Source organism: Ictidomys tridecemlineatus, chromosome 6 (assembly GCF_052094955.1).
Source record: "Ictidomys tridecemlineatus isolate mIctTri1 chromosome 6, mIctTri1.hap1, whole genome shotgun sequence".
Classification (NCBI taxonomy): domain Eukaryota; kingdom Metazoa; phylum Chordata; class Mammalia; order Rodentia; family Sciuridae; genus Ictidomys; species Ictidomys tridecemlineatus.
The window spans coordinates 196,076,779-196,099,379 of record NC_135482.1 but is presented as its reverse complement, the minus strand read 5'-3'; the positions used below and the strand labels follow the sequence as shown (position 1 = coordinate 196,099,379).

General features: G+C 43.3%; 1 long non-coding RNA gene across 1 annotated transcript; it reads left to right on the top strand.

The window, feature by feature from the left end:
• Window positions 1-457: 457 nt before the first annotated feature.
• On the top strand, window positions 458-11,670 carry LOC144365218 (uncharacterized). The gene is made up of 3 exons (XR_013423525.1): window positions 458-537; window positions 10,959-11,007; window positions 11,434-11,670. It is a non-coding gene; the product is annotated as an uncharacterized LOC144365218 (long non-coding RNA).
• Window positions 11,671-22,601: the final 10,931 nt, after the last annotated feature.

The window sequence follows — 22,601 nt, the reverse complement described above, 5'->3', positions numbered from 1 at the left end:
GCAGGCAGAACTTGGTTTCTCCCGCCATGTGTTATAAGGTCAGGGAAAGCACAGGTTCAGCACAGATAAGGCGTGACTTGCCGGCTGGGAAGACTCTCAGTTCTCCAGGTGCCAGACCATGCTGAAGTTAAACAGTTGCTTCTGAGAAAACACCCAGAGCACCATCAAGAAATCGTGGCTCAGTGTGGAGGTAACGATGTCATGGCGAAATGCTTAATTGAGACCTGAAAAGGACTAGATGTGGCGCTCCAGGGATCTCTGGGGCAGGCAACCACCCTCTCAGGCCTCTCAAACACTGGACTCCCAGGAAATGACAAGGACTGTCCCCTGGGCTCGTGTAAGGATCTGGGGGATTACTTCTGTGGGTCTGGGTGAAGCGGTGCCACATTCACTGCCTTGGTCCCAGGTAGAGTGCCATAGTCCAGTTGCCAAACCTTGTGGGATTCTTGGCAGCACAGGAATCTATTTTTCTCTTAGGGATTCCACAGAGAGAAGCTGGGACCTGGAAGGAACAAGTCCCTCGGCTGTTCTGATTCTGTAAGTCGTCTTTCCATCGTTTCTTCTTCCAGTGCCCCTCTTCAAAAGCCCCTCAGAAATAAATGAGGTGACAGCCTGTCACAGTGACGTTCCTGCTCACAGGCACTCAGTCATCAGACACAGCTGGCTCACTGACCGTTCACTTACACCATCGACTGGGAGAAGAGACCTGAGGATAGGGACTGTTGTCACATAGGATGTCACAAATACATCGAAAGATCACAGAGAAAGAATTCTGTTTGACCCATCATCAAAATATTGAATTGAGGAACCCATGGGTGAGGGGAACAAGGACCCCTGTTAATTAAGGGCCCATGTACAGAGCATTTGTTCTCTGTCACGATGACTTTGAGCTCTCCTTGGTCAGGCCAAGTTTGGGTCTAAGGGAGAGGTGATCCAACATGGGGTTTAGTAATATCTTCATTGAGTTCATTGACTTGAGCATTTTGATTGCTCCTGCCATTGATCCAGCAGGCCTCAAGTATTCCCTGTCAGCTGGTTGTTATTGCTGCCTAGCACAGGGAATAGGCAGCCATTGGAGATGTCGGGGGGCGGGGGGGGGGGAGGACAGCATCAGGAGCCCGGGGTGTCCATTGGGGCACCTCATTCTAATGTTAAAAACTCATAGAAGACATAAGCCAGGCCACATAGGTCAGACCCATAGGGACTCAGACCCTGTGGAAATGGAAATTGGATCCTTTATCCACACAAGTGCAGAATGAAGCAATAAAACACAAAGTGGATAGTGTGAGAAGACACCTTTAGCTGTCAATCAATCATGAACTCTTGATAAAATACAGAAACAGTCTCTCTTAACTACCTCTTCTTCAGATTTGTTTTTGGAATATGTATATGTAAGTGAAAATTAAGCTATTACATTTTATTTACTTTTTATAGCATCAATAAAAGAACTGTAGATGGAAGCTAGCCATTGAATTAAAACTTTATTTATAATGGGATAATAAAAAGAGATTGTGAGTGACCCCGGAGAAGGAAGAATTATAATCTTACTATTATATTCTTGTACGCATATAAAGTATGATAATTAATTTATAATTTATAACATAGACATCAGTGTTGCTGGGTATTAGATCAATATGCAAAAATCAGTTGTATTCTTGCTCACAAATAATAATCTCTTTGACTATGTAATTTTAAAAAAGGTAATGTTTATAGTATCAAAAAGGAAAAAATAACAAGGAGTCCAAATGTATATCTAGCAAAATATTATGAAATTAAAAAAAAATTAAACATCAAGTCTAAATTATGAATAAAGTTATAAAATCTTATGAAAAATATTGAGGAGGAGGCATCTTAGTGAAAGGCCAGACAATGTTCAAGGCCAGTTCAAGGGCAGCAGGTCTGACATGGTAAAGATGCCCACTTTCCCGGGTGGATAACTTCAAGTCACCTCAGTACAAACCTAATCCAAGGCTGTCACAAAAGAGGACGAGCTAATTTTTCATGTTTTGGAAAAGCCACAAACGGTCAAGGTAATTTTGAAAAAGGAAACAGTTGAGAGACCTGGTGTACAGAGGGGCAGTGGTGGAGGCTGCACGTGGCACAGGTGAGGCTGAGGGGCAGTTGAAGGAGAGCAGCAGACCCTGGAATCTGAGAAAGCCCAGGGACAGCGGAGCTGCTCTGTGGGAGCGGGAGGCAGAGGGTGAGTAGCTGGCACTGAGTCCCCTGATATCCACGTGTGAGTAAAGCAACAGGGTTCTTACTAGTGCCACAGCTAAGAGCAACACCAGGTGAATAAGGTACCAAGATGATAAAGTGGTGTCTTCATTACAACAAAGTGGTGAAGGGTTTCCAAAGACAACACAGGAAACAAGGAAAACATAAGTAAAAAAAATCAAAATTAAAATGTTTTGTTCTCTTTCTTGTCAATTGAAATACTAGGGGATGGCAGTGGCCAAATCACGTTGTTTATGTGTGTGCATGTGTGAATATGTAACAGCAAAACCCACTATTATCGACAACCATAATGCACCAATAAAGATAAGGAAGCATCATTTAATTTAAAAAAAATATTTTGTTTTTAAGAGATACTGAATTGAAAGGGGGAAAAGCCATGGAAAAAGAAAAGGGTGATACACATGGGCTAGTAAGAGATCACTATGCAAAATAAACAAATTACTTTGACTAATTAGTACTATCCAACTAAAAATGGTTAAAGAAATGAATAGTATTCCACAAAAAATTACAAGCTTTAAGTATATGAAAATAATATCTTTTAGTTTGAAAGTTAGAAATCTCAATTGTTTCACATGGATCAGATGGTCAGGTATTGAAATCTCACCATGTCAGCCAGCGCTGAGGATCCCCAGTGGACACTCATGGTAGGGGAGTGAGTGACCTTGAGCACATCCTGTCCCAGGTGATTCCCTGCAGAGTTCTCGGCCATGGATCCCAAAGTACATAGGACATTGTTTGCTGTAACACAAAACGGACTTTAAAACCTACTTGAGCAGTTAGCATGCTCTATGTCGGTGTACCTTTTGCATAAGACAAATCCACCTGCTTCCAATTGAGTAGCCCTACTGCTGGAGAAAGGGTCTGTAGGTTTAGACGGAGTAGGAACCTTCTCCCACTTCAGTCGGTGGTCCTCATCCCAATGTCACACCTTCTAGGTGAAATCTTCATCTACATTTAAATTATGCTGTAAAGATTCATGGTTTTATCTTTTCTGACTAAAAACAACGCTTTGTTTGAGTTTACCTGGGATTCTGCCTGTCTATCCCCATTCAACTTGTTCATGTATGTATTTTTTCCATCTTAAAATCCGTGCTGAGAATACAACATGACTTGCTAGGAATGATCCAAGCAGTACAAAAATTGAGAATGCTGATAATATTTTATTCACGATAATAATGTTTCTGTTAATTTACTCGTGCTGTGAAAATCAGGATGGCAGAGGTGGTGGTAGCCACGTTCCACTGATGACCCATCCATCTGTTTTCAATCTCACTAACCTTGCTATGCTGCAGGACCCAGTGAAAACATCCACTGATACCTTAGTTCCACTTCCATCTGATCCCATGGCTTCGTCCCCGCATCTCCTGTCCTCAGTGGGGACCTCTCTGGCCTCCACCTCCTTGTTTCTATAGATAGCCAACAGCCACCTCTCGGCACCGTGTCCCGGGTCTCCAGCCTGTGACATGCCTCCCTGGACTGCTCTGTGCTCTTGTACCATGCTGGAAATGAACTCCCACTAACTCACTGAGCGGGGCTCCAGCAGCATGACCCTTGTCTCCATTGCTGATCTCCTTCTCTCCACGCGGGCTCAGGTGTGGCCTGCACTGCAGACCCTGGCAGGATCCAGTGCCACTGAGCGTCCACGAAAACTCAGGAACTGCTGCCTACCTGCCTGAGGCCCCCATCACCTCACTAGTGACAATCCCAGAACCCATCTCCCATGACCCGGTGGCCATTGTGACTTTTCTTCCCCATTCTGCTTACTCGGGAGGAGTAGTGCTCTGTGCACAGTGCCGGGCCTCTGGGTGGCTCCCTTGCTCCCGAGTCCTGCCTTGATTTTGCTCTTGGTCATCCCTCCATTTGACAAATGCGCTGACGCCCAGCTCAGCTGTTGAGAGAGCAGCCTGCGCGGCTGCATGGGCTCCCCAGTGAGATGGCGTTCTTTTCCTTGGTAGGGCCCAATGTTGGAGTGTCTTTAGAGTTTTATTCCGAGAGCCTCCCATCACTCTTGAGTCTTTTTCCCTTTTCAAGCCACCTGCTGTCAGCACACACCTACATTTGCTCTTTAAAATTTAGAAAGACCCTGAATTTTTTCCATCCACTTGATTCAACCCAAATCACTGCTGATACAAAAATGAACAATACATTGTTCCTTTGAAGACTCGTGACCCAGTTAGGTGAGGCAGACAGTGCGAGGCAGTGTCTTACAATACAAATTGGCGAGGGCTCTGTTAGACACTCTTGGCAGCTATTTGGGGGTACAGAAGAAAGAGCAGAGCAATCTGCAGGGGCTTTGAAAAATGAGAAGGAATTTTTATAGTCGTTCAGAAAGGTGATGGAGCGTGTGTGACAAGTGGCAGCAGCACACGCAAGGAGAGTGCCGTGGGAAGGAGCAGGTGCGTCCAGCAGTAGAGAATGAATGTCTCTGAATGACCGTAGATGATGGGGTGTGAATAGAAACGGGGCAGGAGAAATGTTATGACGATGACACATTTTCCTTCATCAGAAATGTTTCACAGTATTCCTCCATTGTTAACTGGTCCTGTTCTAGGCCACTAGAGTGTCTGGGGGTTGGTGAAGTCAAACTTTCCACCATTTCTTCAGTTAGTAGTTCTAGCACGGTGTCAACCCAAGTGCACACTTTTGAACCTTCTCTTATAAAAGGGTTGAGGGGGGCTCTGCATTTCATTGATAGTTTAATGAATGTCTAAAAAGGAATTTATTTGTCTTGACAAATGTATGTCCAGAAAGGCATTAGACAACATGTGGGCTTAGTTGATCTTTTAATCGGAGGAAGCTCAGATTGAAAGAAGTTAGAACACATCCCAGATCACATCCGTGGTTGATGTCAAGGTCAGACAAGAACACCAGAGTCTTGGTTTTAGTGCAGTTTGCTCTGCAATCATTTGTGACGGTTAGTGTCACACAGGATAAGGACCCGGAGAACACAGCCCTCTGTGTCCTGCACCCCCAGAATCACCACTGACCACACGGCTTCAGGCACTAACAACCCCAGCTGCCATTTATTAGGTACTTTTCGCACCTTGGTGCTTTGTGCTCCGATCTGGCCCCACCTGGAAGGTGCTACTGTCCATAGTGGATGCAGAAAGCCAGAGGAAAGTGATATCTGTCCCCTGGCCGTGCTACTGTTAATCGCATAACTGACTCCACACCCAACTTCTGTTGGATAAGAATTCCCAAGGCCATAACAATGGAGCTATTCCCTGCATCAGGCTCAACTTTGAAATAAATAGGCAGGATTAGTCCATGCCGAGTTCCTTTTAGCCTCAATCACCAATGATTCCATTCCAGGTCTGTGTCTCAAAAACAATGATTAACTCTAGATTTAAAGAATGGTAATCCTGTGCTCTTAAAAGGCCGACTTCCTTTTTCTTCCCACAAACCTCAGTGACTGGCCTTCAAGCTCTGTCTGTGATTTCAGAAGACTTTTGGGTATCCACCAGAGCTCTGTCGCTGCCCTGTGGAGAACAAAGGCATTCCATAATGGCTTGGCCGATCATTTGTCCATTAACGTTTTTACCTCTTTTAATTGAAAGGATGGTACACCCACAATTTCCTTTTCATATGGTACAAGAGTCATGCTGACAAACATTGATCTTTCCCATAATACCGGAAATGCAAAACTTGAAAACCACTCTGCCTCGTTATTGCAGAGGGCAGCCAGGTCTCCTGGAGGGGAGCAGGGCACCCAGTTAGCCCACTCTCCACCTCTTACTTCCTGCCTCCTCCTTGTTCTCTGCTCTCTGAACATGGTGTGCTCATTAGCATCACCGCCGCACACTGAGAAGGGCAGGACGGAGAGAGGGGTTTCCTCCTGCCTGTTTCAAAGAGGACGAGTGGACAGATAAGCCGAGCACACCCGGGCTCTGAGGACGTAGCTGGGGCTTCTGCCATCCTCATCTGCGTCGGTTGTGGAAATCACTAGCTGAATGCCACATCCTCTGCCAGTTCCAGTTTCCATTAGAAAATCAGAATTAGCATAAGATAATGAGATTATTTAGAACCTCAATAAAATATTTGGCTTCTTCCATTGGTTTCCTAGTTTTAAATTTCTCACTGGAAGAAAGGCATTATGAGTATTCACTTATAAGGAGTTTATTTATTATTGGCTATTCTGTCCAGAATTTACAATTTCTCAAACCGTGGTCTAAAATTCCTACCAGCTCAACATAGTTTTAGAATCCTTTAGGTTTTCCATATTTACGTTAAAATTTTGATTTATCTTTAAGCCTTTAATAAAAGTACGCTGGGAATTGTCTGCATTGCAGCCTGTTACTTTACCAGGGCTCTGTTTCTGCTCCAGCAATTCCTTTGTATTTAGCTTCACTCCAGGTAAAGATCAAATGCAAATATTTCCAGCATATTGCAGGAATGAGGGTTTTACAATAATTTGAAATAAATTTTTGAGGGATTGAGCCTTGGGACATTACTCACTGGTAAGTGTGGGTGACCTCAAAATGACTTCAGCCACAATAGGCATTCACATGATCACACTGAAAGCAGGGGTACCACCTGGCTGCTTTTCTTTTAGGTATCAATTTGTAGCAGTTCACTGTCAATGAAGACTCTTTCTCATCCATTAGTGACAGTGATTGCAATGTGTACCCATGAAATGCAAAATTTAGTAATGCAAATGTTATATTCAAGTAGACCAGACAACAATACAACATTAATAAGTGATTCCTAATTAAAACCAGCATTAGAAGCCTCTATGGCAGAGTTTCATCAAAGAAAGAACTCTGATTAGCTCACAGAGTCAAGTCTTAACATTAACATTTTATGAAACCTCTCTATGCATAAAAAGTATTTCTTTATCAGTATGTTTAAATCGACACGGGAGAAAATGTGAAAATGAAATGGGTGTTAGGCTAAATCTTTCCTGTTATTAAATGCATATACTGTAATTATTATGGCCATGATTTGTAATTTAATTTCAATATAACAATATAGATAAATATTATTAATATGAAAGGAATTGGCTTTTCAAGCTTTGTGGTCATTTATTTTATATTTATTTTGATCTTATAGGTTATTTTAGTCAGCCTTGTCACTGATGTGACCAAAGGACCCCACAAGAGCAATTTTAGAGGAGGCAAAGTTTAATAAGGGTTCACAGTTTCAGAGGTCTTAGTCCATAGATGGCCACCTCCATTCTTCAGGGCCAGATATGAGGCAGAACATCATGGCAGAAGTGTGTGGCTGAGAAAAGTATCTGGGAACATGGCAATGGAGAGAAGGGGGAGGAAAGTATGCCACTGGCCAGGGACAAAATACATACCCCAAGGGCACTCCCCAATGACCTACTTCCTCCAGCCACCCTACCTGCCTACAATTACCACTTAGTTAATCCCTGTCAGGGGATTGGGATAAGGCTCTCCTAACCCAACCATTTCACTTTTAAACATTCTTGCATTGTCTCACACAGGAGCTTTTGGGAAGCACTTCACATCTAAACTGCTAAGATTAAGGGATTGACCAGGTTGGGCAGGGTTAAGTGACTGATCAAAATACCAGGGAATGAATTTGCATTCCTTATAAAAGGAAAAACTGAACATCATAAAAGTTTGACCATAGGGCTGCGATTGTGGCTCAGTAGTGGAGCACTGGCCTTGCATGTGGGGGGCACTGGGTTCGATCCTTGGCACCTCATAAATAAATTAAATAAATAAAATAAAGGTATTGTGGTAAAGGTATTTTTAGATGTAGATGGCTACAACTAAAAATTTTAAAAAGTTAAGAAAAAGTTTGACAATAACTGCTGTAGTTTTATAAAGGTAACACTTGGTAGACATTTTTCAATACATTGGGGTCACAGTAGTGGGAGTAATATCTAGTCTAATCCCCTTTTTGAGGCATGATGTGGACTCAGGTAGTTAAAACTGTTGCAGAGATCACACAAAGATTCAAACAGCAAATGTGTCTGTGTGCATTCTCCTAGTTTTTAAGAACAGAATGCAGGCCCATGTTATTGACAGACCCACCTAGACCTCCACCATTTGTGGCCAAGGCCTACCTGTGTGTCATTCACATAAGGCTGCAAGCCAGGATGGAGCTCAGGATGGAGCTCAGTGACTCATCCAGGGCGGAATCAGGTGAACAGAATTGCCTCTTCCACTCTGGGTTCCATTCCATTAACATCACTCGTCATTTCAAAGTTAGCTTGGTAGGCTGGTATTTTAGTCTTACTTACAGAGTACAGAGAGCAAGGGACAAATTACAGAAATTTTTACTGACCTCACACTAGCCACTCAAAAGGAATTATAGCCCTTTCTTAACCAAAGGCGATATTTTATTGTTTTGATAGGGAGCCCCCAGCTTCATTTTCTTCCTTCTGCTTTTCCAACTGGGATGATAAGCAATAGAAATTAATGTGGAAATTTTGCAAACATTGAAGATGCCCATGTTATTTGTATGCTCAGTTTCTGGAAAATAATTGCAAGGTGAACATAGTGTGTCAGAAGGCTTTTGGTACAAATATCAAGCTGTGCTTATTGTCAGTTCTTTATAAGCACTATTCTGACAGACAAACGGCTCTAGACAGGCAAGAGTAAAAACTGGCATGAGCAGCCTGGCTCCTGAACATCTGTCTAGTTCATGGGTTCAGAACAGTGAGCAAGCCCTGGCTTCACAGCAAAATCATTTAAATTGCACCAATGCAAAAAAATAAGGAAAAGCCTCAGGGTATTAAATGAAGTACCTTAGGGGTGGAATTAATTGACAGATAATGATGCAAAGAAATGTCTTTCAAGTCTAAATCTGGCACTTGATATATAGAATGTGCAAAGAAATCTTGGAAATTAGCCATAAGTCAAACCCTCCTGATATAAGAGTGAGAAAAAGATATAAAGGGGGAATCTCTACAGGAAAAATAAAAACCACTAAAATGAGTTAACATAAAAGTCATCTGGGATAATTGATCAATATGCAAAATAGAAACAAAAATGAAAATATTCATTTTGAAATCTTGGAAAGACAAATTTAGTAAGTTGTATGTTGCCGAGGATGAGTGAGAATGAGAACACATAAACCTTCTTGACTGGCTATTGGGAGTAGGGACTGGCGAGGCAATTTGGAGAAGCAAACTGTCATTATTAAGCCAAATCATGCACAAGGCACAGAAGCTCCATTCTTAGCTGCATACCCCAAAGACATCCTCCAACGGGTCCCTCGGGGAACATGCTCAAGAATAGTCATTGCAGAGCTGTTTGTGTCTCTGTGAGTTGATTTTAAATTGACTGTCCATCCGTGTGAGAAAGGATAGCAGTATTTGGTGGAGATACACCCAGAAGTGCCATGGAGCAGTTAGAGACAGCACATAGAGGCAATGGATTGACAGTCTACGTGACATGTCCTTGGTGAAGAGAGAAATAGAGTGGCATATTTGTGTGATACAGTAAGACCTTAAAATGCAGGCGTACAATGAAAATGCACATTTTAAAAGAGAATGTATTAAACAGAAGGGTCTCCTATGGAGTAGGGGAAGCTAAGCAGAGCGTGATATAAAAGTAAAAGTACAAAAAAAAAAAAAAACAAAGCAGAACCCCCACTAATGAAAGTGCTTCACCCCAGAGCAATTACATGAGAAGTCAGCACCTCACCTGGCACCCCTCTTTCCCCTCTCCTTCCCTCCTCTCCTAGGAGCCCTCCTCCCCCTCCCCCTTCCCCCCTTCCTCCTTTTTCTTCTCTTTCTCCTCTGTTGAGGAGGGGTCAGGAGTTGCACAGGTGTTTACAATGTTGCTTCAGAGATACTGTTGAACAAAATGTAAATTTTAAACAGTGTAAAATATGTCCAGTGGCCTTTGCCCCTTGTAAGACTCTGCAAGGGATTCTAGTTCCCAGGTGAGAGGACTCAGGCACCTCAGAAGGTGCTGGCTCCACTCCTGGTTCCTGACACCAGAGCCAGCCTGATGTCACTGGGGAGGGCATCCACATTGCTCGGAGACAAGGTTCCCAGCAGAGGGCGCTGCAGAGCCCAGCACTAATGGGCAGGCTGGGACAGACCCCTGAGCTCTCCGGCTGGGCTCTGACTCAGCAGGATGAAGATGAATTCCTGTCTGGGCAATCCATCCCTATAAATTCAGAATTCAATTATTCAGAAAAAAAATTAAGACTGTACTTGTACCACAGTGAGTGCAGAGGGTAAAAAATAAATATGTTCTGGATCTTGTGTAAGGAATTAGAGGTTAGATGGATTTTCCTCTGCCCTTAGTGCTGCATAATGCTTTAGAACGAGATATTTATGAAGTTTTGGAAAATATTAGGAAAACCTATTTAAAAAAATTACCACTGTGGGGATTTTAGGCCAAATCCTCAATTTTGCTCTGACCCTCCCTCCCTACAATGTTGAATTCCTAGTAGTGGTGGTTCCCTGTGGCTACTCTCTGGCACAAAGTCATAGTCAATAGATGGTCTGACTTGGCACCAAATACAACAGCACACTTTCTAACGACAGATGCATCTTCAGATCTTAAGTGGTCTTTGTGTACTTATGTCCACATTCTTGGTTTTGTAAAAATTAGAAACTAATTAAACCACCTTATATGGGAGAGCTGTTCTCAGAGGTGCCTTTAGGTGCTCAGTCCCAGGCCAGGGCCATCCTGCCTAGTGAACACTGCACTCCTGGTGTACTCATGGTGCCATGTGGCCAGTGCTTTGTTGGTAGCTCCCCGACACTGACATGCTCTCCCATTTTATTTCCACAGATTGGTTCTTTAAAATTTGTACCAAGAGAGCCGGTGCTTTTAGTCATGGGTATGTGGTACTATAAAGCTACCAAATGTGCTTTTTCCAATTTATGATATGTATATTTGCACATGTGTTTATGTATGTGCTTGTGTGCTTTATCTGTGTGTGTGTGTGTGTGTGTGTGTGTGTGTGTACATAGAAAATAGCATGCAAAAAAAATTCTAGACACAGGGAACACATGACGAAAGAATCAGATAACCCATTCCCTCACGGAGTTACAGTATTGGGGAGAACGTATCTACGAGAGCAAGCAAATGAGGTGGACGCCAGATCAGAACCTGAGTGGACTGAGTGAAGGGTTCGTGCTCATACGTGTGTGTGTGTGTGTGTGTGTGTGTTTGTGTGTGTGAGAGAGAGGGAGAGGGAGGGGGGGTTGAAGGAAGGAATATGGGGTGGGGAATGGAAACTTCACATATGCTTTTGTCTTATAAGGATCTAGAAACTGGAAGACCATCTGCTGTTGGAGTGGACCATGTGACTCCTCCCTGGACACCTTCCAGCAGTGAGGGTCCCTGTGCTCCTGCTATGCGGGCTGCACAGGGGCACCCTCTCCTCCTTCCAACAGCTCTCATCCTCATCCAGAGCCCAATTTACCAACAGAGTCTACTCACTTTGTATTTTATGAGCTTTTCCTTCTCCATTTTTCATATGAAAATATTTCCCAATGTTTTCCAAATGTGTGAGTACTTTGTGTTTAAGCACAGGGCGTTTCGGTAAACTACAGCTTTCTGATTATAATATATTCTTTGGAGCACATTATACTCCACACACGAGAAAACTAATTGCTTAGTTGATTTTTCTCACTTGACTTCTCCCACGTTGTCCTCAAATCTGTTCTCCATTCTTCTTTGAACTGACACATCCCCGGGACTCTAACCAGCCCTTTATGCAAATCATTCCCACTTCCAAATTCTAAACCGTGAACCATTTCTGAGCATGAGTCTCATTTGCCCAGAAGGCTTACGAACATTTCCACTAGACTGTTGCCCGGCAATATGTTTCTATCCCTGAGAGGTCAGCTGCCCGGCTCTGTCTCTGTGCTATTGCATCCTTTTAGCCATTTGGGCTGAAGAACTTAAAAACGTTTTAACTCTTCTTCACGTTTACTTCTTATATCCAGTTAATCAGTAGATATTTCCGATTCTCCCTTTACAGTCTTCCTTCCTGATATGCAGAATGAGTCAGGAAGTAATTCACAGAGTTAACCTAAGAAGGGATAGTAGGCAAGGGAGATGTGAAGGAAATACCATTGAAAAGGATTTGAGCTGAGATCCGTGGGAGTATTTTGCATGTTTTCTTCTAGTGATGATTTTGGGACAGAGATTGGAAATTCAGTCTTGCTTTTAATTGATCTTCTGGGAAACATTTTTGAAGTTCCAAGCGTGTAAATGCATTTGGGGATACTTTGCTATAAGTTAGTTGCTGATTTAAACTTTCTCTGAGCTGGGAGAAATCTCTTTTCTCATGGGCAAGTGTGCATAGCTGAGAACTGCCTGCCACAGGGTGTGAATGTGGAGGTACACACATGGCGGGCTGCTGGATCCACGCTGAGGCAGTGACTCACAGGAGCCCTGCTACCCTGCCCAGGTGCTATGGCCCTGCAGTAAGTGTGCAGAGAAGAGAGACGGAGACCTGCAGGGTGCTCTGGTCCCTCAGTCCAGGAAGCCCGACCCTTTATCACTGCTGCCGGATCCTGGGAGCCGAGGAGGCCGTTCCTCCTCCCCCCACCCCCCAGCAGCTCTGCTGTGGAACTGTTATGGACCTCTGTGTGCTGCTTTGAATCCTCTCTCCCTCTTCCCTGTGGATCAGTCACAAGAGAGAGCAGCTATTTCTACTAGGGCTGGAGGACCAGAGGGCAACGAGGTGTCTCCAGAAACATGGTGGAAGGGGAACTCAGGACTTTGCCAGCCTGGGGTGCAGCCCGATGTGGGTTAGATGTCCTGGTTCACCCTCCTGCTACTTGGCCCCTGTCAGGGCCTCTCTTCACCAACCTAGTGAGCAACCAGCTAGAGAAAGGGCCTGGGAAGTGTGATTCACACATGTAGACCCCGGGGACAGGCAGGCCTGGCCTCAGAGCCAGCAGGCCAAGAGCAGCCCAGGCAGAATACCGTCTGCATCTAGCAATGCCCCGAGGACCTTGGGTCTCATATGTGAATCTCGCCAGGCCTGGCCCTGGTCCCTTCAAAGCTGGCACCAGTGTTGCCTGCCCTCCAGCCACCAGGCATTTCCACAAAGAACTCAGTGTCATTTTTATTCTCTTATTTTTCTGATCACAAAGTAGACAGTACCTTTTCTTCATTTTTAGGATCAGGAATCATATCAGGTAAGTCCTAAAATTCTCCATGGACTTTGGGATGCCTTTCAATTCAGAGTCAGGGTGGCTTTTCACCTTGGGCTAATTTCCTGTGAGGTTGGTCTGGGACTCTCATTACTCATGACTTATCTCTCCAATATCTTTCTTCCAGGCCGTGTTCATCATTTCCCTTATAATTTCCATTATTATGTTTTTGCCTTAGGGATTTTTCTACCTGGTTTTCAAAACCAGGGTTTCCTGTGAGGTTAAGATTTCTCGATATATTCAATTCTTAGCTCATAGCAGATACTTAGCGCATGTTTGTTACATAAAAGAGTATGTGAGTTAGTTAATCATAATAACTTTCAGTTTTCAGATTTTAAAATATCTGGACATAAACATTGGTATACATGGAGATGTGAATATGAATGTGGATGATTGCTCAAATATAAAGACAATGCTGGAGTCACACGTGCTTGGGTTTCAAGGGTCACTTCACGACCCAGGGGCACTTCTCTACGTAAAGGAAACTAAAGAATGATGTACAAAGACAGGGCTTCTAGTGGACTTTACTTCTAATTTCGTTCCTTTTTTTATTCAAAACAGAAAGTTATCCAAAACATTTTTGATTATTGTACTTATAGAAATACACATGTTTCATGACTCAAGTAATAGCAGGAAAAAGCCTTTTCATTTCTCTTTTATCCCATTTTTTTTTTTTTCTTTTTGCAGTGCTGGGCCTCAAACTCAGGGCTCACAGGTGCCAGGAGAGCTCTCCAGCACGGAGCCACACCCCAGCCCAACCCACCTCACATCTGTTCTTTATTAAGCAATGTTTCCTCAACTCAGAAAAATAATCTTATGCTAAGAAATAATTATAAACACTGTATATACGAGACTAGAGTTTTAAGAGGACCACATAATATTTTTCCATATTAATATCAGGGCCAGTTTTCTACAGCACCTAGCAACTTGAAATGAGTGAGGAAAGCGAGAGTCATGACCTCAGTATTTGTTGTGATTTGGACAGTTGTCCCTCAAAGACCATGTGCTGATGACTTGGCCCCCAGGACAGCCCTGCTGGGAGGTGTGGGAAGCTGCAGGAGGGGGCATGAGGGAGGGCCTTGGTCATTAGGAGTGTGCCTTCAAGGGGGATGCTGGACCCCTGCCCCTTCCTCTCTGTCTCTCTTACTTCCTGGATATGGGGTGGGCAACTTACCACCACTGCCACCTGGATGCCTGCTAGAGGCCCAAAGCAAGGAGTCCATCTGCTCTTGGACTGGAGCCTCCAAAAATGTGAGCCCAAATAAGCCTTTTCTCTCCATAAGTTAACTCTATCAGGTATTTTGCTATAGTGGCAGAAACCTGGCTAACACAATATTACAGATACATTATTTGAATTTTAAATGCTTATGTGAATGGAATTATTAACTATTTATCTGTCAACTTTAAGTTAGAAATAAAAGATTTCAAAAGAAATACAGATACTGTGTGTGTCTATTCCTTCTGAATTTCCTCCATCATTTCATGATTGGAAAGATTGTGGTCCAGACACTATTTTAAGATTGATTATAAATTGCACTTTCGCTATTGAAGACAGTTTAATTGTGTCACTGAGGCATTTCCAAAATGTGACTTAACTAGAATTTCTATGTTACAAACGCGTTCAGATCCATGAGGTGAGGAACTCTCCCCCAAATCAAGACATAGGACATTTCTGTTGGCCTGAGCAGAACTGGCACATGGAGAACCTGCACACTGTCCCCTAGCTGGTGATGGGACCCGGGCGGCCAGCTGTATCCTGCCCGTCTGGAAACCCTTTGGAGACAGCCGCTGTGAGCAGTCGGGTTCTGGGCTCAGCCACACTAATAATGCACGGATTCCCAGACTCAGGCCTCTGAGTGGCCGTTGGGTACACAGGAGTGCAGGGCCAGGGACACTCTCCCTCCAGGGACGGGGTCTCCCTGGCTCGACTCTGGAGCCGCCCAGAGGCTCTCGCTGCAGGACGGCTGCCCCTTCCTCCACCCTGAGCCTCGGGCCCTGTGACATTTCACTTCCTGGGGACTTTCTCCAGCAGGAAAGTGATCCGACCTGCTGTGCCAAGGGGCAGCCAGAGCGCGGTGAGCAGGGTTCCCAAAGCTGCGCCAAGCACTGTGATGACCAGTCAATCCACGGTGGGGTAGAGGGCTTTCTTTCAAAGTAAATCAACATATTTGAACTTTTATGATGAATTCATTATGTAATAATTTGGAATTAAAAAATAACTGGTTCAAGCTTATTTTTCCTCGCATCATAATTGAATTTCTGTTATTTTTTTTGTGAAGTGAAACAGGTTGATTTGTTATCAGTGATCCCTGCAGGTTTCAATCTAAAGAAAAATCATCCCCTATTAAACCTCCTAAGGTAGTTAAAGTTTTCTGGCACTTGAAAATCCAACCATGTCACCAACTGGAGAATATGAGTTTAAAGAACACAGTGGGTATTCAGAATGCGACAGCACCGGCACTTTAAGCAACCTTTTGCAGATGCCTTTGCTGTGTGCCATGCCAACGGGAGGCGTGAGGCAGTGCTGGGGCACACGGAGCTCTTTGGGGAGTAGCTCTTTGGTGGATCATGGATCTGAACCAGTGACTACCAAATGACGTCACCTTGGTAAAGGGTTATTTATTGAAAATAAAGAGTTATTTATTGAAAATATAAAATAGACATGGAGCTCTATGTAAAAACTAGAAAATAGAAAATGAGAACTTGAAAATAAATCATCTTTAATTTTATACTCTAGCTACCCAGATCTTTAAGACCCATGGAAAGTCTGAATTCATGGCTTTCAAATTCTGCATGATTAAAAGACTGAAAACTTGGTTTTATCATAAGAGCAAAAGGATAAAGTCACTCTGCAGCAGGATTTCTAGCCAAGAATGACATCTGTTTGGTTCTGGGGAGGCCCGGAGCATGGCCACTAATGATCCATTTGTGGGTGAGAGGCCAGGTTGAGGGAACTGTTAGGCTGGCAGCCTTGGGTAGCAGAGTTTCAGAGCTGGGAAAGGCGCCTGTGGGGAGAGTAGACTAGGGAGTCCGGGTCTAGGGATTGTGGAGCCAGGCTTGCCGAGGCTCAGTTAGGAGCTACTGGGGGAGCTGACATACCAGGGCTGCTTAACAGTGTCTTGCAATTCAAGCAGCTCACTTGCCTTCACTGGACAGGAACTGCACCCCCGTTTGAGCAATTGATTCCTGCATAAGAGACAGAAAACCTGACACTAGTTATTATTTAATTTGATTTTGATTGATAACTCCTATAAGCTTTTACATTTCAGAAAAACGTATTCTTCATCACTAAAGTAAATATCAGCTATGCAAAGATACTGCATCAGGAGTCCAGTTACAACCAACCTTCCTCACCTCATGGAAACTTGGTCTACAGTCAACTTCCCAAGCAAATAATCAGAACAGCTTTTGTTCTTAAATAAATAAAAATGAGATTTCATCCATACGCACTAACATGTTTCCCCCCAAGTTTTTCTTGAAATGTTGTACATAAGTCCAATGGGAACCTCATGGGGCTGCTCAAATATTGCACAAGAAAGTGATTCTAAAACTACTACAGCCCTGAATAAGGTCAATTATGGTTTCTATTAACACAGCTAATGAAAGTCAGTGACTTTCCAGGTTTTGTTGCAAAGTGCATTTTGAAAATCATATCGCCACATCCTCCTCCCATCACTCATTTCCATTTCTTTTTTATTTTATTTTTCAAGAAAGTCCCAATGCCGGCACCTTCTGCAGAGCACCCGGTGTCCTCTAGTTGAAGCTGGCTTCCCCATGGTGTGCTGCTGCTGCAGGGCTGTTCATATTCACCCTGCCCCAGACTAGAACGTTTCAGACTGAGAAAGTCTTAAACAATCTGGAACTTTCTCAGAGAGTGGCCAGGGTGGGTTGACTCTGCACCAGCCCTATAAGCTGACATGAAAAGGGTCACCTCTGGAAGAAAGGAGCCTGCAGGTTGCGGCTTTTCCAGCCCCTTCTGAAACACCGGAGCAGATGGTCATGGCAGTTAAGACCCCAGGCCCATCCCCAGGCGTTCTTGGGAGCTACTAAGAGGAGCTGCGATGGTACAGAAGCCATGAGAAGGGTCTGAAGTGAGTTAGAGGAGGGGACCTACAGTGTGATAGGTAAGTAATGTCTCACTTCTCAGAAAGTGCAGGCAAGAAGCCAGAATACCACGGTTCATCTTTCTAGTAGTGAGAGTCAAGCCCAAAATGGGCAGAACCAGAAGCAAGGGTTCTCCTGGACCCTGCTCAGGTTAGGGCTGCCCCGGAGAGAGGCCCAGACCCACCCACTCAAGCCGTGATTCCTATTGGCAGCTGCTTTGATGGAGGTATTTCAGCGACATGGTCACTCCTGCTTCCCACCTGCTGCCCCTTCTCTGGGCATCTGTAGGGGAGTCCCAGGTTGGGGGAGGCCGACTTGTCTCAGGAGTAGCCACTGCCTGAATGAAGCCCAGGGGCTGTCACCCACCAATCGGAGAACTCACTCAACCTCCTGGGAAGGGGCAGCACAGGACAGAGGGAAGCTCAGGGAGGATATTTACTTTAGAGAGTTGGATTTACTAACCCTGCAAGAATCATTACGATTCATATTTGCTATATTATTTTATTGTCCTTAAAATCATCTAAGTCCACACACACACACACACACACACACACACACAAACACACACACAAATACACTTATATGGTAAAGTTTTTTTCTTAAATCACAGAAAATAAAGGGAATTACTATGTTTTTATATATTACAGTCAAAAAATGTTTATTTAGCCCACTTAATTTTCATCCAAACCCATCTGTATGGTAAAAAAAGTGGGGGTTGGGCAAGTTTTACTTACAGACATTACAACCAAGTGCCAACACCAAGATTGAGCCTTTGATTTCTGGCTGAGCTGCTCTATGTTCACCCCCAAAACACACAAGTTTTTATTTTTTTTCCCTTCTAAACTTTGAATTAATAGAAGTAAGGAGGATCTTGATGACATTTTGCGTGGAAACTAAGATGCCAATATTATAAAACATACATTGTGTCACATACCATTAATATAGAAAATGCATTGCCATTTAAACTATGAGACACGTCTGTAATAGAATGCATCTGATTATACAGAGGTTCAAATGTGCAAGTAATATATTATAATTGATGAAAATTTGTTATAATCAAGCTAAGAAAAAATTCAAATTTGATAGATTCCACTTCACATGCAAGAAAAATGATTGGTCTAGTCTTTTGGTAATAACTGCCCAAAGAATGAATAATTTATTGCTGATTGCTAAAATATGGTGTGATTCAATTTGGTTAACACTGGGGAATAGGTAGGTCAGTTATATTTATGTATGAGATGAAATAAAATTAAATAGTAAATGTAATCTCCTCATACTAATTATTCACTTCCAGACAGAGAATGTTTTTCACTGCCAGATCCTCACCGACAATCAACATATCTTAAAAATTTGCAATTCTTGACTTAGTTACTTTTAAGTTTTTTCTCGGTTGACCAAGTTAATTTCATTCATTTTTATTTATAGCTTTCAGATAACCATAAAAGAGCTGGCGGGTGAGTCAATAATCCTGATCTTTATTAGAATAGCAAATATCAGAATCTTTTTCACTGTGAAAATGGGGTTGCTTTGTCCACTTTTTCATGATATCATCATGTATGATAAAACTAGCTAGGAAAGTCAGGCGTGGCCCTTAACATAATGTGTTAAATTCTTTGTACAATTATCTCATAAAGTGTGAACGTGTGTAGTGATACCCCCGATTTCTATTTTAACGTGGAATATTTTTGCTAGTTGGCCATTGATATTGTCCCCATGTCCTCCCTGTTTTTCCAAATAGTTTTTGTCCTTATCCCAGAGTTTTGAAAATGCAGTGTTTAAAGAAAACACTGTGAGAGATATTGGCCATGAATGAATTAATGGCCAAAGAGCAAAAAAAGAAAAAAAAAAATTAGCCACTTTCTTCTTCACCTGTTCTCTGAATTACAGAAGGAAGGTTTATTTCCCTTTGTCCAAACAAACCCAACCTTCACACTGTTTTCTATGTCAGGGTGGACTGAACTTTATCCTGTAGCATGTGGAACATGTCACCCTTGAAAGATGGCTTTCCTGTGAAGATAAATCCCTCCAAGGATGTATCTAAAGGACACTAAGTTGCCATGAGGTGGGTTCCTGAAACTGCGCTATGACACAATGCACCACTCTGCTCTCTCATCCAGCCACATGCCCACGGAGCCCTCTTCTCAGGAGAGCTGGTTTTCACCTAGATTAAACTGTGCACTAGAGTTTGTCATATTTATGCTGTCTACTCTCATATTTAAAACTTCTTTTTCCCTGTATTATGCACCTACACTCACTTTCATTCCATATCTCTGTGCGTGTCTGAGCAGTAGGGATGGTGGGCAGGGCCCACATTCCTTTTCTATAGGCTCTCCACACCCAGGTTAGATATGTGCACAGCTGTCACTGTGAAGTGACAGGAATAACAAGGAGATTTCCCAGAGAAAGTTCAAGGATCAGCATAGAAGAATCTCAAATGGATGCATCTTACATTTTAAGAGAGGAAAAAATTGACTTCTCCACTCATTATTTCAATATATTTGCACACCCAGGCAGTTTTATAGAAGAGAGGTGAAATACTCATTGAAAGAACAACTTTTTCTTTTAAAGGGAAGTTTGGGAAAAGGGAAATAAGTCTTTGGTGCCTTATTTTCATTCCAAGAAGTAAGAAGAGCTTTATTGAATTCCTTGAAAAATCTGGAATTTTTTTATAACTTAGATTCATATTTTATTTATCACAAGAATATTAACTATAAAAATCCACACTATAACCTTAGGATATGAGCATGGTAACAAAGAAGTAAGTCCTAAAACTGGCCATGCAAGAGGGCACCTGCAGAGGCAAGGTGACTTGGCACCCACTTGGCTGTCCATGGAGCGCCCTGCAAACCCTCTACTGCTCAGTATGTTCAACTGGGATCCCCAATCCTAGTTTCCTTTTTCATTTTCCGAAACAGCTGTTATTGTATGGATTTAAGAGACATTCCCTGCTTTATGTAGGTAAATCCCCAATGACTTCCCACCCCAGAGAACTGAGGTGAACTCCTAAATTTTGGTCTCTTCATTTTTAGTTTAAAACAGATCAGAATGTTAATTGCAAAATCTCAAAACCAGAGATCTTCCTTTGCGCCAGTCGGCTTCTGTTGGTTCTGGGAACCCTGACATAATGGAGTCTCTGGTCTGCTTTGCACTCGGTGTCTGAGGCTCTTCCCACCAGTTCCCTGGAAGTCCTCCATGGAAAAAATTCACTCCTCCAACCTGGCCTCCCTCGCAGGAAGCCAGCTGCACCACTGAGTTCCCACTCCTCTGACTCTTGGGTTCCCTGCTCCTACGTGAAGGGGACAGTTGACACACACAATTCTCACACTCATGCTCTTTTAAAAACACCACTACCTTTTTTTAGGGATGCAAACATATTTGGGCATATTTGTATTCAAATACTCCATTAAATATCCTAAAATCTAGAGACGGAACACATTAGTGGCCCCAGGCAGTAGGGCTCTCAAGGGAAGAGAGAGAAGACAGAAACCAGCCGTGGAGGAAAGGGAAAACAGACTTCAGGGGAATGAAAAGGATGTGCGATAGTAGCACATCCACCAGTGCAGGGCTCCCACCCCAAGATTCTCAGGTTGGAATTTCAGTCTCAGTTGGAAGATGCTTCACCTGAAGGTTTAATAAACCCTCAATCGTCTCACACTATTTGTGGCTATTTTTGAAAATTTGTGCATGCATTTGAGAAAGATGGACTTCAGTAATTTTCATTTACTGTGGTTCTTGATCATGTGGATTTATTTTCACGTTCTATTTTGTTTTTGCTATTTACTCCCTGTTTTCCCTTTTGGCCCTGTTTCTTCTCCGTCTCCACCTCACCCTTGTTCTTACAAGATGCTTTCACAGAGTCTAGAACCTGGTGATTTTCTGTCTCACACTCCAGTCACTTTCCAGGCTGTAGCAGGCTCTCGGCACTGACCGTCCGTTAATAACTGCAATCACCTTATTCCGTTCAGAACTACTTAGGATGAAGGGCCTCTTTAACATCTTCCTAGGACTCAGGTAAAATATTTGAAAATAAATAGCAGTTGTACACTTGGATGATCACAGTAAGTCCTTTTGCTATAATTTATGATTCCTGCCATTGCCAGCCCCCACAGGAGGTGATTTCATTGCTTTACATAGCTTCCCATTGAAGATCCGTCACCTGCTTAGAGATGTCTGTGGGTTTCCCAGGGCTGCTCTAATAAATTGCCACAAATTGGGAAGCTTCAAGCAACAGGTGTGGAGTCTTCCACAGAAGTTCTGAGGCCAGAGGTTCCAGAGGAAGCAGGCAGCAGGTCCCCCAGGGAGAGCCCCCTGCAGCCTCTGGAGGCTCCCCGTGTTTTCTAGCTTCCTCCTGCTTCCTGTGGCTTCTCCCTGTGTCTCCTTTTCTGAGTCATAAAGACCCACACTAATCCTGGGTGGCTTCATGTTAAGAGCCCTATTTAATTATATCTGCAGAGACCCATGTTTGTAAAAAGGTCACATTCTGAGGTTTGGGAAGGTTTATCTTTTGGAACCACATTTAAAGCCATCCCTAGATACAGCAGTTTGTGGGAAATCTTCATAGAAAACTGTGCTTCAAGAATTAAATATGAAAAAGAATTCTAAATGTCCTCTGGGAAAATCTAGACTTTTCACCCGATTGCATGTATGTTTATTTGCTTCTTGATGAATTTATTCATGTGGTCAATGAAAGAGTGAAATTAGCAGTAGGCTGTGCCCACTGGTGGACTCAGCTGACACCACGTGGCTGTCTCCCTGGCTTCCGGAATTGGCACTGAGGATGACATGGAAGCCACTGCTACATTTTCCGTGATAATGACATCTGTCAGATATTGCCAGTTTGGCCTGGTGTCCAGATCTCCAGACCTCAGAATGGTTAAGAAGTAGCTGCACTTGCTGGAGAAGTTACATTAAAGGCAATTTCAAACATCCCATTTCTACAGAGAATCCCAGGGAGAAATGGAATGAGGTGAGGATTGTGAAATGTGCTGGAGCACAATTCTTGTGGCTCTTGGGACCTCCTATTACCAGGAATCCTGGGGGAGGCAGACTGAGAGGCACAGGTGGGTTTGTCATAATGACAGCTTCTCTCTTCTGGATTCCTCAGCAGGGCAAAGCCAACCTTAAATTCCAATATCCAAGGTCTCTTTTTACAGAGTTG